The sequence below is a fragment of the Thalassophryne amazonica genome, chromosome 2 (assembly GCF_902500255.1).
Source record: "Thalassophryne amazonica chromosome 2, fThaAma1.1, whole genome shotgun sequence".
Lineage (NCBI taxonomy): Eukaryota > Metazoa > Chordata > Actinopteri > Batrachoidiformes > Batrachoididae > Thalassophryne > Thalassophryne amazonica.
In genome coordinates, this window is record NC_047104.1 from 95,142,760 (window position 1) to 95,165,618 (window position 22,859).

At 44.0% G+C, this 22,859-nt stretch overlaps 1 protein-coding gene across 4 annotated transcripts in view; it reads right to left on the minus strand.

Annotated features, from left to right (window-relative positions):
• Positions 1-16,774, minus strand: part of LOC117527480 (zinc finger protein 280C-like) — a 54,293-nt gene extending 37,519 nt beyond the window's left edge. For 2 of the 4 annotated variants that reach the window (XM_034189873.1, XM_034189848.1), the window contains exon 1: positions 16,607-16,774. The gene's annotated coding sequence lies outside the window, so the exon portion shown is untranslated. The remainder of the gene's footprint in view (positions 1-16,606) is intronic. The other 2 variants (XM_034189855.1, XM_034189864.1) reach the window with 2 other exon arrangements.
• Positions 16,775-22,859: the final 6,085 nt, after the last annotated feature.

The window sequence follows — 22,859 nt, forward strand, 5'->3', positions numbered from 1 at the left end:
CATATTAAAGTTCATGCCTATCAGAGCACACAGTGAGTGGAATCAGGTGGGGGGAGACTGACTGCATATGCGCACGTGCACACGCACACACACCCACAGCAGACAGCAACAGGATTCACGACAGATAAGGGAGTAAGTTGCTACACCTTGCACAGCTGTAAGACTCTGTATGAAATATAGTTTATTTATAGAACAGTGGTAGTAAGCAGTAACACCTGTTAGTGTGACTTATGACCATTTATGTTGTCTTTTCTTTTTTTAATCATCCTCTCGTGAATCCTGTTGTCTGCTGTGTTAATATATTAGGTTATTGTGAGGGAACGCAAAAACTATTGCGTGGGAACGCAATAATATTGCAAAGGAACGCAAAAGGCACTGTGAGGGAATGCAATAATAATGCAAGGGAATGCAAAAGTATTGTGAGGGAATGCAATAATCTGGGCCAAAAAAAAAAAAAAAAAAAATTAACCACCATGTCCCCAGGCAGGCTCGGTACACACAAAAAGAAAAACAAACAAAAAAAGTCAAGTTGTAATTAAATAAACGTCTGATATAACTGGTGTCAAAATAAATAGAACACTTCCATCTCCTGACGTCCAGACGCTCATACTGCCATGAACACTACTGGCCAGTAGATAGCAGTAGAGACTGTGAAAACTTGCCAAAACAAAATTCCAGACAATCCATGTCTGCTATGTTAAGATGCGTACAAACACAATAACAACGTCTATAAACCCAGAGAATATATTCACGAGAGTTTTAGGTTTAATGCTGTTGTCCGTGTGGAGCCTGATCAGAGCGTCTCAAATGCATTTCTTCTGATGTGAATGTACTGAGGGCACCCATAATGCACCTCTCGCCACAGAATGTCCACACTAAAACCTTCAAAATTAGTGCATTACTTTAAAACTAAAACATATATCTGGTATTTTCACTTTATAAAACTTTAATTGACGTTAATTTAAATAACTTGTCAGAAATTAGTTTGGTCTTCTGGAACCAGCTCTCCACTGTTTGCAGAGAATAGAAGTGCACATCTACTACAAAACATTTAACAGGCAAGTACTCAACTGATTTTAGACTTAATAAATGTTTGTAACTATTAAGCTTTGTTTACCACGTCTGCAAAAACATGTTAGTGGTCTAAAAATTATCGGGCCAAAATGTATCTGAAGATAATTAGTCTGATGACAGTTTTCAAAGTTATCTGAAAAGCTAATCCAATAATGAAAACATTATCTTCGATAGTTAGCGGATTAGTGGAACTGTGCCCACCAGTGGTGTGACGGGGGCTTTAGAGTTTCTTGAGTAGCTGCTTGAGGCTGGCTCCAAATAAGAGCAGATTCCCATAGAAGCTCATGCTAAAATGTCCAAGTTTAGAACAGAAATAAACACATTTACAGCCTGGAAAAAATGCTTTTGGTCTCTATAGATAAGGGTAGTGATGGAGAAACAGAAGCTTTTCGTACCACTGAATCAATATGAAGCAATTGTGTTGAAATGGTGCAGTGTTTCGAAGCATTTGATACAATTAAATATGGCGACATCTACTGGCCAATCTTCAACATAGCACTTGCATGGAGCGATAAAGGGCAAGATCTCTTAATAATAAAGGTTCTATGTGCATCTTGAAATTTTTGACTACATTTTCATTTAAAGACATGGTATAAGCGGATTAAACAACTCGAAGCCGTGCATTATACGGTCTGAATGCACTTCGCAGAGTAACACTACTACACTTCACGTCTTGGTGTTTTAGACTCCGCATCGTGCATTCAAACCGTATAATGCACGGCTTCTCGTTGTTTAATCCGCTTATACCATGGTCCCACACAGTGAGCTAACACAAATATTTATTTAAGTTAACAGAACTTGATAAAAACGTGTAAGTATTTGGGACTATTTTATGCCAGTCTCAAGATATTTTACCTCCGATGCGCTTACCAAGTCTACGGGCTCGGTAAACGCCGCAGCGGCCACTCACACCACCCCCCTCTCTGCTGTGTGGAGCTGCGGCCAACTCCGGCACCACGCCCGTCTGGTGTATGGAGCTGCGGTCAACTCTGGAAACAGGTCCACAGACAACGCTCGCTGTTTTGATGTGGAGCGCTCTGGCAGCCCGCAAGGATAAACTTCTTGCGGAAAAATCCGCAGCGCCGCAGGGTCTCAGTATACCCCAGCCGCAGAGCTCCGTGGCCACTGAGAGAGGTTTGTACCTTTTTAATGACTTGGATTCTCTACGGGTCCCGCATCCGTACCCCACAACGGTAACACCAGAGGCAGTGTGAGCGGTGACCGTTCTCTTCTTCTTTCCCATCTTCAATCTTGTCCAGTTCGTCAGATGATCTTTACGCCGTTGCTTTGGCTGTTCTTCTCATTTGGCTCTCCTCTTCTTTGCAGTCCTCAAACGTTTTATTTTGGTCAAAAATATTAAAATTCACTTGGAAATCCATGTTTTATCGTGTTTCTTTCATTCACCTGTCAAAACACAGCTGATCTGCGCCAACTGATTTGCGTGTTGCTATGGTGACGACCAGAGCGGAGTGATTATAAGTGACTTAACTCGCCGAACTACGTGTGCGTATACACGAAAATAATGCACGCCAGTTAGACATGGAATTCTCCCTGACCATGGTATAAGTGTGTTATAATGTGACTGTGCCATCATAAAATACTGTATGTAATAGAGATATAAATTGGGAAATGCCTGTGCAACTAGGGACTGTTATGACAATAGTTAGGTTCTATTTTCAGATAAGCAGACTACCCAAGGCATTTTCTGTTAAAAGCAGACAGGCTGATTCTTATGTGTTTTGACCTGCTGAGCTCAAAAATTACTGTTGGCATTCTGCATCTTTACTCTTTCACCTTCTAATTTGCATAAAACAAAATGTCCGCCCATTTCGTAAAATTTCCCACAAGTTTACTTGTATTTGGTTTAGAAACTGAAATAAGAGTTCTATTCTTATGTATTTTGACCTGCAGAATTCAAATATTGCTGTTAGCATGCTGAATCTCTACTCGTTCACTGCCTAATTTGCATAAAACAAAAGGGCCACACAGTTTTTCATGTTTTTCCAAAGTTTGCTTGTTTTTACCCAAGAAAGGCAATGAAAACTCTTATCTTTGTGTTACTTGAACTGCTGAGTTCATAATTTCTTATTTTCAAGCTGTATCTTCTCTCCTTCATCCCTAATATGCATGAAACAACATGGCCACCTGCTGTTCTTCTAACCGATTGTCTAATCGTACAACGAGATCAATAAGCCCATCTAAATCCCGCGGTTCGTCCTTAGCCACCAGGTGCTCCTTTAGGACCAACGACAGTCCGTTTACAAAGGCGGCGCGGAGGGCAGTGCTATTCCAGCCGGACCTCGCAGCCGCGATGCGGAAGTCGACTGCATAGGCAGCTGCGCTCCGGCGCCCCTGTCTCATTGACAGCAGCACGGCTGAAGCGGTCTCTCCTCTATTTGGGTGATCGAACACTGTTCTGAACTCCCTCACAAACCCATCATATGTCTGAAGGAGCCGTGAATTCTGCTCCCAGAGCGCTGTAGCCCAAGCGCGTGCCTCACCGCGAAGCAGGTTTATTACATAAGCTATTTTGCTGGCATCAGTCGCGTACATGACAGGACGTTGTGCGAAGACGAGTGAACACTGCATAAGGAAGTCTGCGCACGTCTCCACACAACCTCCGTACGGCTCTGGAGGGCTTATGTATGCTTCCGGGGAAGGTGGGAGGGGTCGTTGAACGACCTGTGGAACGTCACTGTTACGCACAGGGTCGACAGGAGGGAGAGCCGCAGCAGCGCCCTGAGGGCGCGCTTCCACCTGCGCGGCGAGAGCCTCCACCCTGCGGTTAAGGAGGACGTTCTGCTCGGTCATTAAATCCAACTGAGCCGTGAAAGCGGTGAGGATCCGCTGCAACTCACCGATCATTCCTCCTGCGGACGCCTGTGCGCCCTGTTCTTCCATTGGCCATTCAACAGCCGGTTGACGCCCCTCGGGATCCATGACGATGGCCGAGATATCCTGTTGGGAAAGTGTAGGTACACGGACCCACAACAGGGGGCGCAAATGAACGGACAATGGAGTAGGTCAAATAACAACACTTTACTGTTGTGAATGTGCACAACAAATACAACAGATTACAACAATAGACAAGAGTCAATTCACAAAGGTGTCGTGTGGGCAGGCTCGAAGATAGGAGACGCCTGTCCAAAGCAGAACCGGAACCACACGATTTCCTCCGCCACCAGACCCCGGGAATACTGGAGCCGCCAAGTCCCGAACTCCCAGGTGGCCACTGCCTCCGCGTGTCGGACCTGGTACTGCTGGCGAGGAACAAAAAGCAATTAAATGAGGGCGCGTTTGCACCCAGGAATCCGTACGGCAGGAAAGCTACCTCCACCTCTCGTTGGAAAAGTAGTCCACAATACAACGCACAAAGTCACAAAAGAATACTGTCAAACAATCAGCTGAGGTACGTTACCTTCCAGGTAGAACGATATCTCGGCAAAGAGGTGGAGATGACGTCTTGCTGATATACCGATGCTGATCAGATGAGTGGTGACAGCTGTCATAGGTGATGAGTGTCAGCTGTCACCCCGGCTGCTCCTGTGAGGCGGCAGCGCCCTCTGGTGCCTGGAGCCCGCACTCCAGGCAGGGTGCCCTCTGGTGGTGGTGGGCCAGCAGTACCTCCTCTTCAGCGGCCCACACAACAAGTATGTCAACTTTAAATGTATGTACATGGAATATAAATGGTATTCACATGCCTGTTAAGCGGAGAAAGGTCTTGAATTATCTAAAGAGGGAACAGGTTCACATAGCCCTACTACAGGAGACACATTTGGACTCTATAGAACATTCTAAACTAGCTCAGGGAGGTTTTGGACATGTCTTTTTTTCATCGTTTACATCAAGGAGCAGAGGCACAGCGATTTTAATTAGGAAAAACTTACCATTTACACTTCTTGATTGTATAAAAGATACAGGTGGTCGATATGTGATTGTGAAAGGTGTTTTATATGGAGAAGAAGTTGCTTTTATGAATATCTATCACCCACCAGGTCACCCTGGGGACTTTCTGGTATCTGCTTTTACAAAGCTGGTAGAACTAAACGTTAGGAACTCTTTTGTTGGAGGTGATTTCAATTGTCATCTAAACCCAATTATGGATAAATCTCCTCAGGGTAAATCATATCTTCTACCCCAAGCCAAAGCTCTCTCCACTTTATGTGAGGAGCTGGACTACGTAGATGTGTGGAGGACACATTTAGTAGACAAAGAATTCACTTTTTTCTCCAGAGTGCACTCGTGTTATATGAGAACAGATAATTTTTTTTGTTCCAAACCGTATATTACCATCAATCTTGTCCAGCTCGATCGGTAACATAGTCATATCTGACCACGCTGCAGTCTTCATTAATTGTAATATCGGGAGCTTGTCCCCTCAGAATAGACGTTGGCATTTCGACTCCTCCATTTTGTATGATTACAAATTCATAACTTACTTTACTGAAGAATTCAAACAGTTTTTATTAATTAATATACCTTCCACAGATAATTCGTCATTACTGTGGGAGACATCAAAGGCTTATTCAAGAGGGCTTATTACTTCATATACAAAGAATAAAAGGCATAGACAGGCTGAACAGAGGATGATTTTAGAAAGTAAACTGAAATGTGCGGAAGAGGAATACCTTAAAAAATCCTCCGCATATAAACTTAAAGAAATCGCTGCTCTCCGTTCATCACTGGATTGTCTATTGACAAAGGAAGCAGAGACTAAAATTAGATTCGCAAGCCAAAGGTTATATGAACACGGTGAAAAGCCGGGGAAATACTTGGCATATCTGACAAGGAAGAAATCAGACTCCCAGGCTATTTCTTCAATTAAAGATGCAAATGGAAAACAATTTTTTGATACTGCCACAATTAATGACGTCTTTAAAAAATTCTATGAAAATCTTTATAAATCTCAAATACATATCAATGCTCCTGAGTTAATGGATGCCTTTTTTTCCTCTCTTAATCTTCCTAAATTGACTGAAGACCAGAAGTTAAACTTGGATTGTCCCATATCGAAAGAGGAGGTGCTGGATGTCATAAAAGAGTTGCAGGCAGGCAAAGTAGCTGGGCCAGATGGCCTTGGTGCTGAATTCTATAAAGAATTTCGAGATATACTAGTTGACCCATTGCTTAATATGTATAATGACTCTTAAGAAAGGCCTGCTACCTAGCTCTTTAAGAGAGGCAAATATATCCCTTATATTGAAAAAGGGTAAAGCGCCTGAAGACTGCACCTCTTATAGGCCAATTTCTTTACTGAACGTGGATTTGAAACTCCTTTCCAAAATTCTTGCGAGGCGTCTCGAACGTGTACTTCCATCTCTAATTAAAAAAGATCAAACAGGTTTCATTAAGGGTCGTAGTTCGCATAACAATGTGCGCAGACTGTTGAATCCAGTTTTTTAATCAAAAATCAGTACCTGGCATAGTGGTCTCGCTCGATGCCGGAAAGGCATTCGACCGCGTTGAATGGTCCTATTTGATTTTTACTTTGCGGCAATTTGGTTTAAGTGAAAATTTTATAAGTTGGATTAGGCTTCTGTATAGCAATCCCTGTTCAGCAATTCTTACTAATGGGTTGCGGTCCCCAAACTTTTGTGTTTTGAGGGGGACTAGGCAGGGCTGCCCCCTCTCCCCCTTACTTTTTGCCCTGGCAGTAGAACCACTAGCGGAGGCGGTGAGAGCCCGGAAGGACATTTACGGCCTGAGTCTAGGACAAAGACATCATAAAATCACTTTATATGCTGATGACATTCTAGTTGTATTGACCCAACCTGAAATATCTGTGCCCTCACTTATCGAGACCATTAACAAATTCAGCGACATCTCAGGTTACAGAATTAATTTTAATAAATCAGAAGCGATGCCGCTGGGCACTTTAAAAGAAAAACCTCAGGTCCCTTCTCCATTTCCTTTTAATTGGTCTCCAGAGGGCTTTGTCTATTTAGGGATTAAAATTCCACCTGCTTTTGATCAGATGTATAAATGTAATTTCACCTCTCTGTTTGAGTGCATTAAATTGGACTTGGAGAGGTGGAAAACTTTGCCTTTGTCCTGGCTCGGCCGAGTTGCTCTTCTTAAAATGAACATCTTACCCAGGCTATTATATCCAATTCGGATAGTCCCAGTTATTTTTTCACATAAGACTGTTAAGACTTTGAATGGCTGGTTTAGTGCGTTTATATGGGCGGGGAGAAAGCCTCGCCTTAAAATATCTACGTTATGCCTCTCATCTTCAAAGGGGGGGCTTGATCTCCCAGACATAAGAAAGTATCAGCTCAGTGCCCATATGTGTGTAGCGGCGGACTGGGTGGAAGAACCTGTTTCTCTCTGGCTTGATATAGAAAGTTCCATGTCCAACCTCCCTCTGAAAAATTTACCATTCCTGAAAAAGTAAAATTTTAAAAACATTCTGTAGTAACCCTCTCACTTTATGTACTGTCAGAGCTTGGCAAATAATTCAAAAGATGGAGGGTAGGTCTCACTTAACATCTCTCTTCACTCCGTTATGTGGCAATCCCCTTTTCTGGCTTGGGACTTTGGACTCTGGTTTTCCTGTGTGGGCAGAAAAAGGTATCTCTACCCTTTCTGATTTGATGGATGGATCAAATCTAATGTCCTTCGACCACTTAGTAAATAAATATGGAATTCACAGACATGACTTTTTTTCGGTACCTGCAAGTGAGAGATTATATCTTAAAGAACACAACTATACTTGCCAACCAAACTGTCACTGATTGTGAAAAACAACTATTTCAGCCTAAACTTAAAAGCTCTATTAAGACTTGCTATGGTTTATTAAGAGAATATGAAGGCTCTGATTTGACTCATTTCAAGGGGACATGGGAGAGGGAGCTAGCTTTGGTGATCAGTGACGAGGCCTGGAATGAAACTTGGGAGAACGCAGGGTCTTTGAGTGTTTGTAATAGGGTAAAAGCAATGCAACTTAAGATTTTGCATCGTGTTCATATATCTCCTTCTCAGTGTCACAGATTTAATTCAGACCTTTCTCCGCTCTGCCCTAAGTGTAAAACAGAGGTGGGTAACCTCACTCACTGTCTTTGGACCTGTAGGAAAATACAACAATTTTGGTTTAGTATAAAAGGTGAATTGGATAAGATCCTTTCTATTATTACTGAATGTAACCCATTGTATATGTTGCTGGGAATGACAAATAATAACATAAAGAAGAAATGTGAAAGACAACTTTACATGATGCTTACTTTCTGTGCTAGGAAATGTGTCCTCTCGAACTGGATTATAGACAAAGCCCCATCAAGAACACAGTGGCAGCGGACTGTTCTTGAATATATTTCATTGGACTTCCTAACAAGTAAGCTACATAATAGGGAAGATGCGTTCTATAAAATATGGGACCCTTATTTGTGGTATGTTGGTCTGGATTTGGCAGCTATTTTTTCGCGGGGCTTTCTGTGATGTACAAAGGTCATTTTATCAATAGTGGAATGCCCATGATTCTTTTTTAAATTGCATCTTTTTTTTTCTTTTTTTAATGAGATTGGTATTTTTGATTTTGAGCTGGGGTGTTGTTGTTATATATTTGGTTCTGTTTTTGTTTTGTGTTTGTGTAAAAATAAAAAAAAAGGAAGAAAAAAACATGGCGATCGCTCAGCTTTCTCTGGCAAAAAAATCAGAGTGAAAATCTGCGCCCTCTTGATGCATCTGACGTGACGTCACAACATAATGGGAGGCGTTGCCTGTAGGGCTGAAACGATTCATGTAATTTGAATAATTCGATTACAAAAAATGTTCGAGGCAAATTCTTTGCCTCGAGGCTTTGTTTAAAGCTGTAGTACATACGCCAAGCCTGTATGTGGCACTGTAATGCTCCCACAAAAAATACAGATGAAGACCATAGCGCTAATCAATGTAGCAGGCGATGCTACAAGTTTGCAAAGCCACTCGTTGAGTAAAATAAATCCTTTTAAGAGAAAGGGTACGCGCGGATTGTCTGAAACGGACTTACTGTGCATTTAAAGTGAAGCAGTGTGTTTGTATATATATATATATATATATATATATATATATTAAAAAAAAAACAAAACACGTTTTGCTCCACTAGCCGGTCTCCACCTCCGCAGATGAAGCGAAAGTTCGCGCACTTTAAATGAGTCATGTTTAATGATTAAAAAAAGCTTTAATTCAGATTTGGTAAGAGTTTTTATCAACAGGCAGCTTTTGTGGAAACACTGCAATCCACAGCCGTTTTTCAAAGGCTGTGTTATTCGCCAAGTATCCACAGAAAACAAAGAATTTGACAGAGCTACACTCTGTATGGCATGTATAAATATACACTAAACACTGAATAAATAACAGTAATAAAAATTGCAAATGAAATATGCAATAAGAAGGAAAAAAAGAATGCTCTGTCCGCAGACTGAAGATTTCACAGACTGCCCGGGCTTATGGTTTGGCAAAGCTCTAAAACTCTTAATATGAAAAAATGAATAACCCAGCAAAACAGAGAGAGGGAACACCCTAAACTTAAAAATCTGCATGATGGCACAGCAACATTGTGGCAGTGCTTAGGGAGAGCCCTGCCACTACTGATATTGTTTAAATACACAAAGGTACTTTTTATCTGATTACTCGATTAATCGATAAAATAATCAATAGAATATTCGATTTTGGGTCTTAGAATTAGAAGGCTTCATTTTAAAATATTAGACCTCCAAAATAATCTTGATAGTCTTTACAAAAGGTTAGAAACCTTAGTGGGGGAAAAGGCCCATAATAAGATCACAAAGTTCATAGTTAAAATTCAAATGGCTGAGCATTTAAAAGGTAAGGAGAGGCAAATCAGGAAGTTTCACAACCTTTTAGTGCAGAAAAGGTGTACTTTCAGTGGGAGTAGTTTTAAAGATACACCCAGACAAATTAGTGACAACAGGGAAAATTGGGTAAAGAATCTGTCCGACAGGGTTCTTACACAGACAGAAAAGGATGTGCTCACCAAAGGACTAAATTTCTCAGTGACCCCTAAACATATACCGACAGTAGATTACATCACTGCAGTAGAGTCAGCCATTAAACACAACAGTTTGTCAGAGTCAGAAGCTGGGGACCTCCGACTAAGAGTCACAGCAACGCTTAACAGTGCTAAGCCTCCTCCGTCCAACATCACAGGAGAAGAACAGAAAGCTTTGGCAGCACTGCAGAAGGACCAAAACATCCTTATCCTGCCAGCAGATAAAGGCAGATGCACGGTGGTCCTGAACACATCGGACTACGAGGCCAAGATCAACAACTTGCTCAATGACTCCAGTACATACGAACATCTGAAGAGAGACCCCACGAGTGGCTATAAGAAGAAAATCATTAGCTGCCTCCAAAACCTGGAGAAAGAGGGACTCATCGACAGGCAGACATACTACAGACTGTACCCGGGGGACGCCACTCCATGCATCTATGGACTGCCCAAAATCCACAAACAGGACGTGCCACTCAGGCCTATTGTATGTAGCACAGATTCCATCACAGACAATTTGGCCAAGCACCTCAAGTGGATTTTGGCTCCTCTAGTGGGTAACTCAGACCACCATGTGGAGAACACACAAGATTTTGTGAACAAAATCAAGGACCTGCAGCTGGAGGCAGATGAAACTATGGTGTCATTTGATGTGACTTCGTTGTTCACCTGCATCCCCACCGCTGAGGCCATCTCAGCTGTGAGGCAGAGACTGCTGGAAGATGTGTCTCTACCTGAAAGGACCAAACTCACACCAGACCACATCTGCCAACTCATGGAGATCTGTCTTAACACCACGTATTTCCTGTTTAGGGGGAATTACTACAGGGAGATCCATGGTTGTGCGATGGGGTCTCCGGTATCCCCCATTGTGGCCAATCTGTACATGGAGCGAGTGGAGAAGACAGCCTTGACGTCGTTCACGGGCATCTCTCCCAGTCACTGGTTCAGATATGTCGATGACACATGGGTTAAAATCAAGCAACAGGAGGTCGAGGACTTTACAGAACACATCAATTTGGTGGACTCGAATATCAAGTTCACACGTGAGGATGCCAGAAACAACCATTTAGCCTTCTTGGACTGTGATGTTACGATTGGAGAGAACAGGCAGCTCCAGACAGAGGTTTACAGAAAACCCACTCACACTGACCAATACCTGCTCTTTGGCTCAAACCACCCCCTTGAACACAAGCTCGGGGTGATCAGGACTCTTCAACACAGAGCCCTACAGGTGCCCACAACTGCAGAGGGAAGGGCTAAAGAGCAACAACTTGTACGGAAAGCCCTCACAGTATGTGGGTACCCACGTTGGTCCCTGGACAAAGTGCAGAAGTCCCAGAAAACAAAGAGACCAGATAGACAGGAGACGGAGACAAGAAGAAGAGGAGTGTCTCTCCCTTATTTAGCAGGAGTAGGGGAAAAACTACAGAGGATCTTCAGACAGCACAAAATCCCAGTTTACTTTAAACTAGTAAACACTTTGAGACAGAAATTAGTTCACCCTAAGGACAGGATCCCTAGTTACAAACAGAGCAATATAGTGTATCATATCAGATGTCAGGAAAACTGTAATGAACACTACATAGGTGAGACAAAGCAACTTTTACACAAGAGGCTATACCAGCACCGCAGAGAGGTCGCCAGTGGACCTCAGTCTGCAGTTCATCTCCACCTGAAAGACACTAACCACACATTTGAGGACAAGGAAGTTAAAATCTTAGCCAGAGAGAAGAAATGGTTTGAGAGAGGTGTCAAGGAAGCATTCTTTGTAAAACAGTTGAAACCCAGCCTTAACCGCGGAGCGGGTCTTAGACACGCTTTGTCCCCTGTTTACAATGTGGTACTCAGGTCAAAGCAGTTTCAGTCTTTTGTTCATGGTAATGACTCATTCACGTCATCAGGAGAGAGTCGTCAAGGGAGCCATCAGGGGAGGCTTCCGTCCTGTCAATAGGAGAGTGCTAACTACAGCACAATAGGTGCTAATTAGAGCTATTGTTTAGTCACTAGCCTATAGCAGTCAGCCTCTCGGTAGGTGGGGTCTGGTTAGGTTAAAAAAAACTCCAGATTTTGTTGGCTTCTGGTTTATTCTTCTCTACAAGAGTCAAGACAGAAGTCAAACTCCCAGAGCAAGAATTTTAGCTGAGGAAGCTTCTGTGATTTGAAGCGAAACGTCCTCACGTCAAGCGACCCAGTCCAGTCGAAGATTCAAGCTTCTCTACTATGGAAACCACCTGGACAACTGAGAGCCTACACAGAAACATTGTAAAATCTTCATATTAGTATAGGGTTAGCATTAGGTGTTACACTACAGAGGTGTTGTTTTCAATGTTCATGTTAGACTGTTTGCATTATGTATCAGGTAGTTTAATCTTCATGTTAGCCTTAAGGAACATTTGTATTATTTATGTAACCACACTATTACTAGATAGGATTAGAACAGTTTTACCCACATCTGACCTTTAGAGACATGCATATTTATCCAAGAAATGTGTTTCATCTGAAACTATCATTCTTTTACTTAATTTTGCTCATTTGCTTGCCTTGGTCAAATCAAAGATGACTTACTTTTTTAGCGATAACAATACCAGGCAGTCATTAATTTTTTTTTTTTTTTTTTTTTTGCTAATTATGGGGTGAAGGATTAGGGATACAGCTTTCCAACAACAATATTTAAATTCAGCAGGCCAAATTACATAGAAATCTAAGTTGTGTTTTCTCAACCAAATCAAGTAACACCACTCTTCTGACAAATTTGATGAAGCAGGCAGCCATTTTGTTTTATGTAAATTAGGGGTGAAGGAGTAAAGATACAGCTTGCCAACAATAACTGAACTCAGCATGTCAAAATACATAGAAATAGAAGTTTTATTTTCTCTTCTAATGCAAACACAATCAGACTTTTGAAAAGCTTCATGAAATGAGCAGCCATTTTGTTTTATGCAAATTAGGGGTGAAGGGGTAAGATACAGCATGCCAATAGCAATTTTTGAACTTGGCAGGTCAAAATGCACAGGAATCAGTCTGTTGTCTGCTTTTAGCAGAAAATGCCTTGGGCACTTTGGGCACTTTATACAAGCTTCTTTTCTGAAAATGGAACCTTACTAAAAGTTAAAGTTGCTCTAATTTTGGTTAAAAAAAAAGTGTTGCAAAATATTGGTTGAGCTAACAGAATTAATAAATGGAATAGTTTTGACTATACTGAAAGTCCATTGGATTCTATGACATGTCATGACATGCTACCCCATAAATGTGATAACCAAGCATGACAGATGGTGCAAATTATCCCTTTTTAAAACCCCATTAAGTAAACCAAAAATTTGCATCACTTTTTAACAAAATTGGAGCAAATATAACTTTTGACCCTCGCACACACTGAACATTTTTTTTATTTAACCCTTTTTAACCAGGTTAGTCCCATTGAGATCAAGCTCTCTATTACAAGGGAGACACGCACAATTCTAAGTTTCCAATTCACCTAACCTGCGTGTCTTTAGATGTGGGAGAAAGCAGGAGCACCCAGAGGGAACCCACACAAACACTGGGAGAACATACAAACTCCACACGGAAAGGCCATGGGGTGAATCGATCCCATTACCTTCTTGCTGTGGGGCAACAGTGCTAACCACTAAAGTCTTGGTCCCACCAAATAATGAAGGATGAATGAGCCATGCAGCATTTTTTGTAGTGGTGCCTGCTACATTGATTAGCGTTTTATGGTCTTCTGTTTTTTGTGGGAGCATTACAGCACCACCTACAGGCCTAGCATATGTACTACAGCTTTAAACGAAGCCTCGAGGCAAAGAATTGCCGTGAACATTTTTTGTAATCGAATTATTCGAAGTCGATTAATCGTTTCAGCCCTAGTGTGCACACTGACACAATGACCCATGCGCAAAATGAGCATTTAGGCACAACATCAGCTCGCAAAAGAGTGATTTTGCAGTCAATAATGGACTAACACAAAGTTAAAAGTTGGATCACAGTGTCAAAGTGGCTGTGTGTTTAAAGCCGTGGAAGAAATAATGCCAGTGAAGCCACAAGAAGGAGCGCAGAGCTGTCCAGGAACGCAGAACGAGAGCGTACAAAAGAGCTATGTTGCAGACATAACAGAAAGTTAAAAGTTGCATCATGGTGACTGTAAGCCGTGGAAAAAATAAAAAAACTATTTTTATTTTTTTTGGAAGTGATCCACAGTTGCAGCAGCACACACTCACTCAGTGCAGCATCTTTTTTGGGACCGTGTTTAAAAACTGTGACATCTTGAATGGACGCTGTGAATTGACAACCCACACTTTAAAAAGGTACCAAGTGTGGAGGGTTGGCCCAAACCCATGCCTAAACGTGCACCAACGTCACGTTATCATGGCGCTACAGAGATCATATGTGGCTTGACGTGGATCATATGGGGCAACATGAGCCACTCGAGGCTGGACAGGGCTCAAACGACAGGTCAGTCGCGGCTCACTAGAGGCACAGAGAGGCACATAGAGGTGCCTTAGTAGCAGATACTTGACAGCTTAAAACGTGGATAATTCTTCAAATAATCGCAGACAAACCCATGCGTGGCTCATCATTCGGTGGGACCCAGGCTTAATCCAAAGTGCTGCCCATCTTTTTTTTTTTTTTTTTTTTTTTGCTGCTTTTAACCCATAAATCCATAACATTCATTCAGAGATAGTCCAAATTATAGCTTTTATGAAATATTTATGGTCAGACAAATAATGTGGTATATTTCTCATTATTATCACTTTACCGGGGCGTTGCTAGGCCGGTATCATAGATTTACGTCAACGCTATCTGGCTATACCTGCCCGCTGTGCGTAAATCAATGACGTCATAGCGCGCAGGCAGCCCAAGAACTGTCCGTAGAGGGGGGGAAAAAAAAAAACTGTCCGCAGAGGAAAAGATGAAAATGCGAGAAGTATGTTTTGGTCCCAATATGGATATTCCGGATGATTTTCTCATGGATAGTACATCAATGAACAGCAGCTAAAGCAGCAAGCTTGATGAGGACAAACTGGCTAAATTGGAGAGCAGCGACACGACAAAAGTTAAGTGAGCCAACTTTTTATGTACGCATTACGTGTTGTGTATCTCAGTAAAAAGTGATAACAATGCAAATAACATGCTGTTGTAGTGCGGCATGCATTTTCTGAGTCCCTCCATTCACGGCCAGTCACCCGCAATGACAGATATTCGCCCATGTCTAACTCGGGCAAATATCTGTCATTTTGGGCAACCGGTCGTGAATATCAGGCCTCTGAAAATACATACCGCCCTCCAAAAGCATGTTACTGTATTATTATTATCACTTACTGAGGCGTTGCTGGGCCGGTAACATAGATTTACATTTACGCTACCTTTCCATACCTGCCTGCAGTAGCGGGCGGGTATCCCAATACCCACCCGCTGTGCATAAACTGATGACGTCATAGTATGCGCAGCCCAAGAACTGTCCGCAGAGGAAAAGATGAAAAGGCGAGAAGTGTGTGTTGGTCCCAATACGGATATTACAGATGATTTTCTCATGGATAGTCTGACAATGAACAGCAGCCAAAGCAGCCAGCTTGATGAGAACGCAGTGGCGAATGTGGAGAGCAGCGCGTGCCAGCCAACACAAAACTTAAAGTGAGCCAACTTTTTATGTACGCATTAGCTGGTTGTCGTGCGTTTTGAAATGACATTAAATATTGTTAATGTGACTCCATGTGTTGTGTATCTCAGTAAGTGATAATAATGCAAATAACATGCAGTTGTTGTGCGGTATGCATTTTCTGAGTCCCTCCGTCCATGCCCAGTCGCTCAAAATGACCGATATTCGCCCGAGTTAGATGAGGGCAAATATCTGTCATTTTGAGCAACTGGGCATGGATGTCGGGCCTCTGAAAATGCATGCCGCCGTCCAAAAGCATGTTATTGTATTAATATGCTTGAAGAATTTTGCTGTCATGGGTGACATATTGAAAATTCATGTTGGCCCAATATCCAGTTTTATTTGGAATACCTTTGGCTATATGTATTCTAAAATTCTGTGCTTTTACCACAAAATGCACAATTGTTATGGAAATGTTAACTAAGCTGCACCACCAACAGGGAAAGGGCGGAAGGAGAGTGTTGGGATCGGGCCACTGTTTTGTTCTCGTCACTGTACACACATCTCAATTTTAACCACAATGTAACTCTCAGCTAACATTCCTTTTCAACTCTTGATAAAATGTTACACTAGCTGACAATTAGCCACCTTATTATTTCGTACGCTCCTTGTTTAGCATACTTAGCTCGCTAACGCGTGTTCCCAAAACACATTTAAACCATTGTGATGCTTCGGTAAAACATTTGGCATAATTCACTTTTAGAAGACTACACTAATATTATATTTCCGACATATAAGATGAAAGACGAATCAGCCACTGATCACCTCTGCTGAACATTAGCCAGTTAGCCCGCTTTGCTAATTCTCAGTGCTGCTGCTACTGGGTGATGCTGTCGGGACAAAGACGAGACTGCAAAGAAGAGGGCCGTTATAAAAACCTTTCCACTCACCTCTGTTACACAAAGCTTCTTAAAATCAATGCAAAGCAGTATGGAAACACAAGGTTCCATACACACCTGGCCCTTTGGAAGATTTGGACCCACTATCACGGATTTGCTTTGAAAAACCGACGCGAAAAAGTGTCCTGCGCTTTCCCCGCGGCGTAGGAAACTGTGCACGAGCCAATCAGGACACACGCGTGGGTCACTTCTACTTCCTGGTGTTACAGTCAATAATGTGACCCCTTACATTTTGTGACTTGACTGGACGTGCAGAAAACAGTTTTCTGCCAAAATTGGAAATGTTGACACCTACAGGCAAATGTGAGAAAAAGTTGGCAAATGGTCTGTCAATTTGGGTGTGCTGATTCCAAATCTGCCATTTGCCAAACTGTATCTGTCCTCTGGTGACGTTGAGAGGTCATCGAACTTTGTACCAGTTGACCCCACTACAAATCCCACTTTGAGCATGAATTATCAACTTGAGCTCATTCAGAATCCACAAAATGCCTACAAAATTGTCCAGTTTTCTAGATTGAATATTTCGAATTCTGATTACCAACTTAATAGGATTAATAAATTGAATAGCTTTGACTGTGTTGAATGCTTGGTTTACAGAGTAAATGTCAAACAATGTTGACGTACATTGGATTCTATGACATGTGACGTATGTTACCCTGTAACGTGACAACTAAGCATGACACATGGTGCAAACTATTCCTTTTTAAAACCCTATTAACTCAACCAATAATTTGCATCGCATTTGAAAAAAATTGGAGGAACTTTAACTTTTGACCCCTGGACAAACTGAAACTGACCTTTCTTACAATTCTTGCAGTTTTTACCCCATAACTCCATAACATTCAGTCATAGATAGCCCAAACTATACCTTTTTTGGAATCTTTGTGATCAGACACAATGTGGTATGGCTTTCAATATGATTGGAGCATTTTTAAATTTTGACCCCTGTGTAATTCTTCATTGACCCCTACCTGGCCGTCATATTGGATTTTCACGTGGCCAGCAGTTTTTTCCCCAAACACTGGTTTATGTAGAACATTCATGACAAATCTGATGCTTGCATAACCATGTGAACAATTGGCCAAAAGTCATACTTATCTGCTCCACTATGTGACCAGCTAGAAATGATGTGGTGTCACAACCTGTGATAGCATGAAATGGTGGAAGTACACTGAGTACATCATCTCCGAGACTTGCTGCTAGTGCATGAATGGGGATGTACTTTAGTTTCTTCCTTGTTCCCGTTTTCATTCAAACCTTCTTGCAGGACATCTTGTTGAAGTGAGTGAGTGAATGATGCAACAACAATTTGAATATGAGATATACAATGCTATATATTATAACCACCAGCTATTCACTGTATGACGTGCATATAAACAAAACCTAGCTACCAATATTTGTATTTACATATGTACTGTACTGGACAGAATACCCACACTACTACAGCAGAATGAAAATCACAGACCCATTTTGACTAGGCCATTTCTCATTTCTACTATTGTGAAAGATTTATGTATATATACATACAATGATATATATCATACATACCAGCTATTTACTGCACAAATTACTAACAAAGCCTTAATACTAGCATACTTATTTACATATGAAGAGTACTGGAGGGAAATATCCACAGTACTACAGCAGAATGAAAGTCACACAACCATATAGGCCATTTGTCATTTCTACTATTATGAAAGACTTTGGTCTAGCTATGAAGTGATAATCAAAAGCCCATCTGAACTAGGCTATTTCTTAGCTACTCAGTGAAAGCAGTTACCATGCATTACCATGTACATTTTGGAAAATGTTCAGAGCAGTTGAGCCCTCGTGGTGTGCCCACAATAGCAGCAGAGAGAGCAGAGAGAATTTTCCAGAAGTGACCTTATGGTGCACAGGAAGGTAAACGTCTGTGATTATTTTGCTGGTTACTACAAAGTCCCTGCATTGACAAACAAACAAATATTGCAATTTAGGACAGGACAAAAAAGTTTTAATGTTCTGTTTATTAGTTTGATGTTCCACAGCAGTGCAGTCACAAAAGGTCATTCACCTCTTCCTAAAGATCATGTGCAGAATAACATTTCAGTGATTGGTTTGTGAAATACCTAAATATATAAATAAAACAAAGTTCTAGAAAAGTCCATTGCACAAGGATTCAGATTGAAACACATTGAAAACACATTGAAAACATGGTCAAGCCTGGATTAACAGTCATACCTGCAGGACTAATTTTGTAATCATTCAAGGTCACAAAAGGTCAGGTAAGGTATTTTTCATAGACATGATATTTAAAACTAGATATTATCTAAACTTGATTCACACTTTGAAAAATGAAACATTTTAATTGATAATGAAAAAGGTCTCTGTGTCAACTCAAAGTTTAACAGAGCGATCTGAGAGGTCAATGACCTCTCAAGGTCACCAGAGGTCAAGCACATCCTGGAAAGATGGTGATTTGAATTCGAAATACTCAAATGTAGAAAATTGGACAATTATGTAAGCATTTTGTGGATTCTGAATGAGCTCAAGTTGATAATTCATGCTCAAAGTGGGATTTTTAGTCGGGTCAACAGGTACAAAATTCAATGACCTCTCAAGGTCACCAGAGGACAGATACAGTTTGGCAAATGGCAGATTTAGAATCAGCACACTCAAATTGACAAAGTAAGACCATTTGCCAACTTTTTCCTCACATTTGCCTGTATTTCTTTAAATAAAGCCCTTTTCTCATTTTGGCACCAGTCTATTATATTTTAGTAGCTATTCTGAAAAACCTCCCCCTCTAGCTGCCACCTTATCGTGGTGGGGGAGTTTGCGTACCCGGATGATCCTAGGAGCTATGTTGTCAGGAGCTTTGTGCCCCTTGTAGGGTCTCCCAAGGCAAACAGGTCCTAGGTGACGGGTCAGACTAAGGGCAGTTCAGAACCTCCATGACCAGTAAAAAATCAAGGACCGAGATGTCGCCCGGTATGGCGGAGCCGGGGCCCCACCCTGGAGCCAAGCCTGGGGTTGGGGCTCGCACGCAAGCGCCTGGTGGTCAGGCCTTAGCCCATGGGGCCCGGCCGGGCTCAGCCCGAAAGAGAGACGTAGGATCGCCCTCCTGTGGGTTCCCCACCTGCAGAGGGGGCCATGGGGGTCGGATGCAAAGAGGACTGGGTGGCGGTCGAGGGTGGATGGCCCGGCGGCCCGGTCCATGCTCACAGCCCCTGGCTGTTGGGACGTGGAATGTCACCTCTCTGGGGGGGTTGGAGCCTGAGCTTGTGTGGGAGGTTGAGAGACACCGACTAGAGATAGTCGGGCTCACCTCCACGCACAGCTTGGGCTCTGGTACCCAACTCCTAGAGAGGGGCTGGATGCTTCAATTTTCTGGCGTTGCCCACTGGGAGAGAGCTGGGATCGCATTGCTTATTGCTCCCCAGCTCAGTCGCCATGTGTTGGAGTTCACTCCAGTGAAGGAGAGGGTCGCGTCCCTATGCCTTCGGGTCGGGGACAGGCCTCTCACTGTTGTCTCGGCCTACGGGCCGAGCAGCAGTGTAGAGTACCAGACCTTCTTGGAGTCCCTGGGAGGGGTACTAGATAGCGCTCCGACTGGGGAATCCATTGTTCTCCTGGGGGATTTCAACGCCCACATGGGCGGCGACAGTGAGACCTGGAGAAGTGATCGGGAAGCACGGCTTCCCTGATCTGAACCCCAGTGGTGTTCAGTTGTTGGACTTCTGTGCTAGTCACAGTTTGTCCATCACGAACACCATGTTCGAGCACAAGGGTGTCCATAAGTGCACGTGGCACCAGGACACCCTGAGCCGGAGGTCGATGATCAACTTTGTAGTCGTATCATCTGACTTTCGGCCACGTGTCTCGGACACTCAAGTGAAGAGAGGGGCAGAGCTGTCGACCCATCACCACCTGGTTGTGAGTTGGATCCGCTGGGAGGGGAGGAAGCCGGTCAGACCTGGCAGGCCCAAACGTATTGTGAGGGTCTGCTGGGAACAACTGGCGGAACCCTCTGTCAGCGAGGTCTTCAACTCCCACCTCCGGGAGAGCTTCTCCCAGATCCCGGGGGAGGTTGGAGACATGGAGTCCGAGTGGACCATGTTCTCCACCTCCACTGTCGATGCGGTCGCTCGTAGCTGTGGTCACAAGGTCTCTGGTGCCTGTCGCGGCGGCAATCCCCGAACCTGGTGGTGGACGCCAGAAATAAGGGATGCCATTAAGCTGAAGAAGGAGTCCTACTTATCTTTGTTTGTAGGTGGGACCCCGGAGGCAGCTGACAGGTACCGGCAGGCCAAGCATGCCACAGCCCATGCGGTCACAGAGGCAAAAACTCGGATCTGGGAGGAGTTCGGGGAGGCCATGGAGGAGGACTATCGGTCGGCCTCGAAGAGATTCTGGCAAACCGTCCGAATCCTCAGGAGGCAGAAGCAGCTCTCCACCAGCACTGTTTATGGGTGCGGGTGGGGAGCTGTTGACCCTGACTGGGGATGTTGTCGGCGGTGGAAGAAATACTTCAAGGATCTCCTCAATCCCATCGTCACGTCTTCCGAAGAGGAAGCAGAGACTGGGGACTCAGAGGCGGACTCATCCATTACCCAGGCCGAAGACACCGAGGTGGTTAGAAAGCTCCTCGGTGGCAAGGCCCCTGGGGTGGATGAAATCCGTCCTGAGTACCTTAAGTCTCTGGATGTTGTGGGACTGTCTTGGCTGACACGCCTCTGCAACATCGCGTGGCGATCGGGGACAGTGCCTCTGGATTGGCAGACCGGGGTGGTGGTCCCTCTGTTTAAGAAGGGGGACCGGAGGGTGTGTTCCAACTATAGGGGGATCACACTCCTCAGCCTCCCCGGTAAGGTCTATTCCAGAGTACTGGAGAGGAGAATTTGACCGATGGTCGAACCTCGGATTCAGGAGGAGCAGTGTGGTTTTCATCCTGGTCGCGGCACACTGGACCAGCTCTACACGCTCCATCGGGTGCTCGAGGGTTCATGGGAGTTCGCCCAACCAGTCCACATGTGTTTTGTGGATCTGGAGAAGGCGTTAGACTGTGTCCCTCGGGGCACCCTGTGGGGGGTGCTCCGGGAGTACGGGGTCCGGGGTCCTTTGCTAAGGGCTATCCGGTCCCTGTACGACCGCAGCAGGAGCTTGGTTCGCATTGCCGGTAGTAAGTCAAACCTGTTTCCAGTGCACGTTGGCCGCCGCCAGGGCTGCCCTTTGTCACCGGTTCTGTTCATTATTTTTATGGACAGAATTTCTAGGCGCAGCCAGGGTGTAGAGGTTGGTTTGGTTTGGGAACCACAGAATCTCGTCTCTGCTGTTTGCGGACGAATTGGTTCTGTTGGCTTCGTCAAATGAGGACCTTCAGCGTTCACTGGGGCGGTTAGCAGCCGAGTGTGAAGCGTCCGGGATGAAAATCAGCACCTCCAAATCCGAGGTTATGGTTCTCGACCGGAAAAAGGTGCTTTGCCCTCTTCAGATTGGTGGAGTGTCCTTGCCTCAAGTGGAGGAGTTTAAGTATCTCGGGGTCTTGTTCACGAGTGAGGGATGGATGGAGCGTGAGATCGATAGACGGATCGGTGCAGCATCTGCAGTGATGCTTTCGCTGTATCGGACCGTCGTGGTGAAGAGAGAGCTGAGTAGGGGGGCAGAGCTCTCGATTTACCAATCGATCTATGTTCCGATCCTCACCTATGGTCATGAGATTTGGCTCATGACCGAAAGAACGAGATCATGAGTACAAGCGGCCGAGATGAGTTTTCTCCGCAGGGTGGCTGGGCACTCCCTTAGAGATAGGATGAGGAGCTTGGTCACTCGGGAGGAGCTCGGAGTCGAGCCGCTGTTCCTCCACGTCAAAAGGAGTCAGTTGAGGTGGCTCGGGCATCTTTTCCGGATGCCCCCTGGACGCCTCGCTGGAGAGGTGTTCCGGGCACGTCCCATTGGGAGGAGGCCCCGGGGAAGACCCAGGACACGCTGGAGGGACTACATCTTTCGGCTGGCTTGGGAACGCCTTGGGGTTCCCCTGGAGGAGCTGGGGGAGGTGTGTGTGGATTGGGAGGTCTGGGCGGCTATGCTTGAGCTGCTGCCCCCTGCAACCTGACTCCGGATAAAGCAGAAGAAAATGGATGATGGATGGATGGATTCTGAAAAACGGTGTCTCCACCATGTCAACAGTGGTGACATGGTGGATTAGTGGTTAGCACTGGTGCCTCACAGCAAGCATTGATTCCTGGCCTTTCTGTGTGGAGTT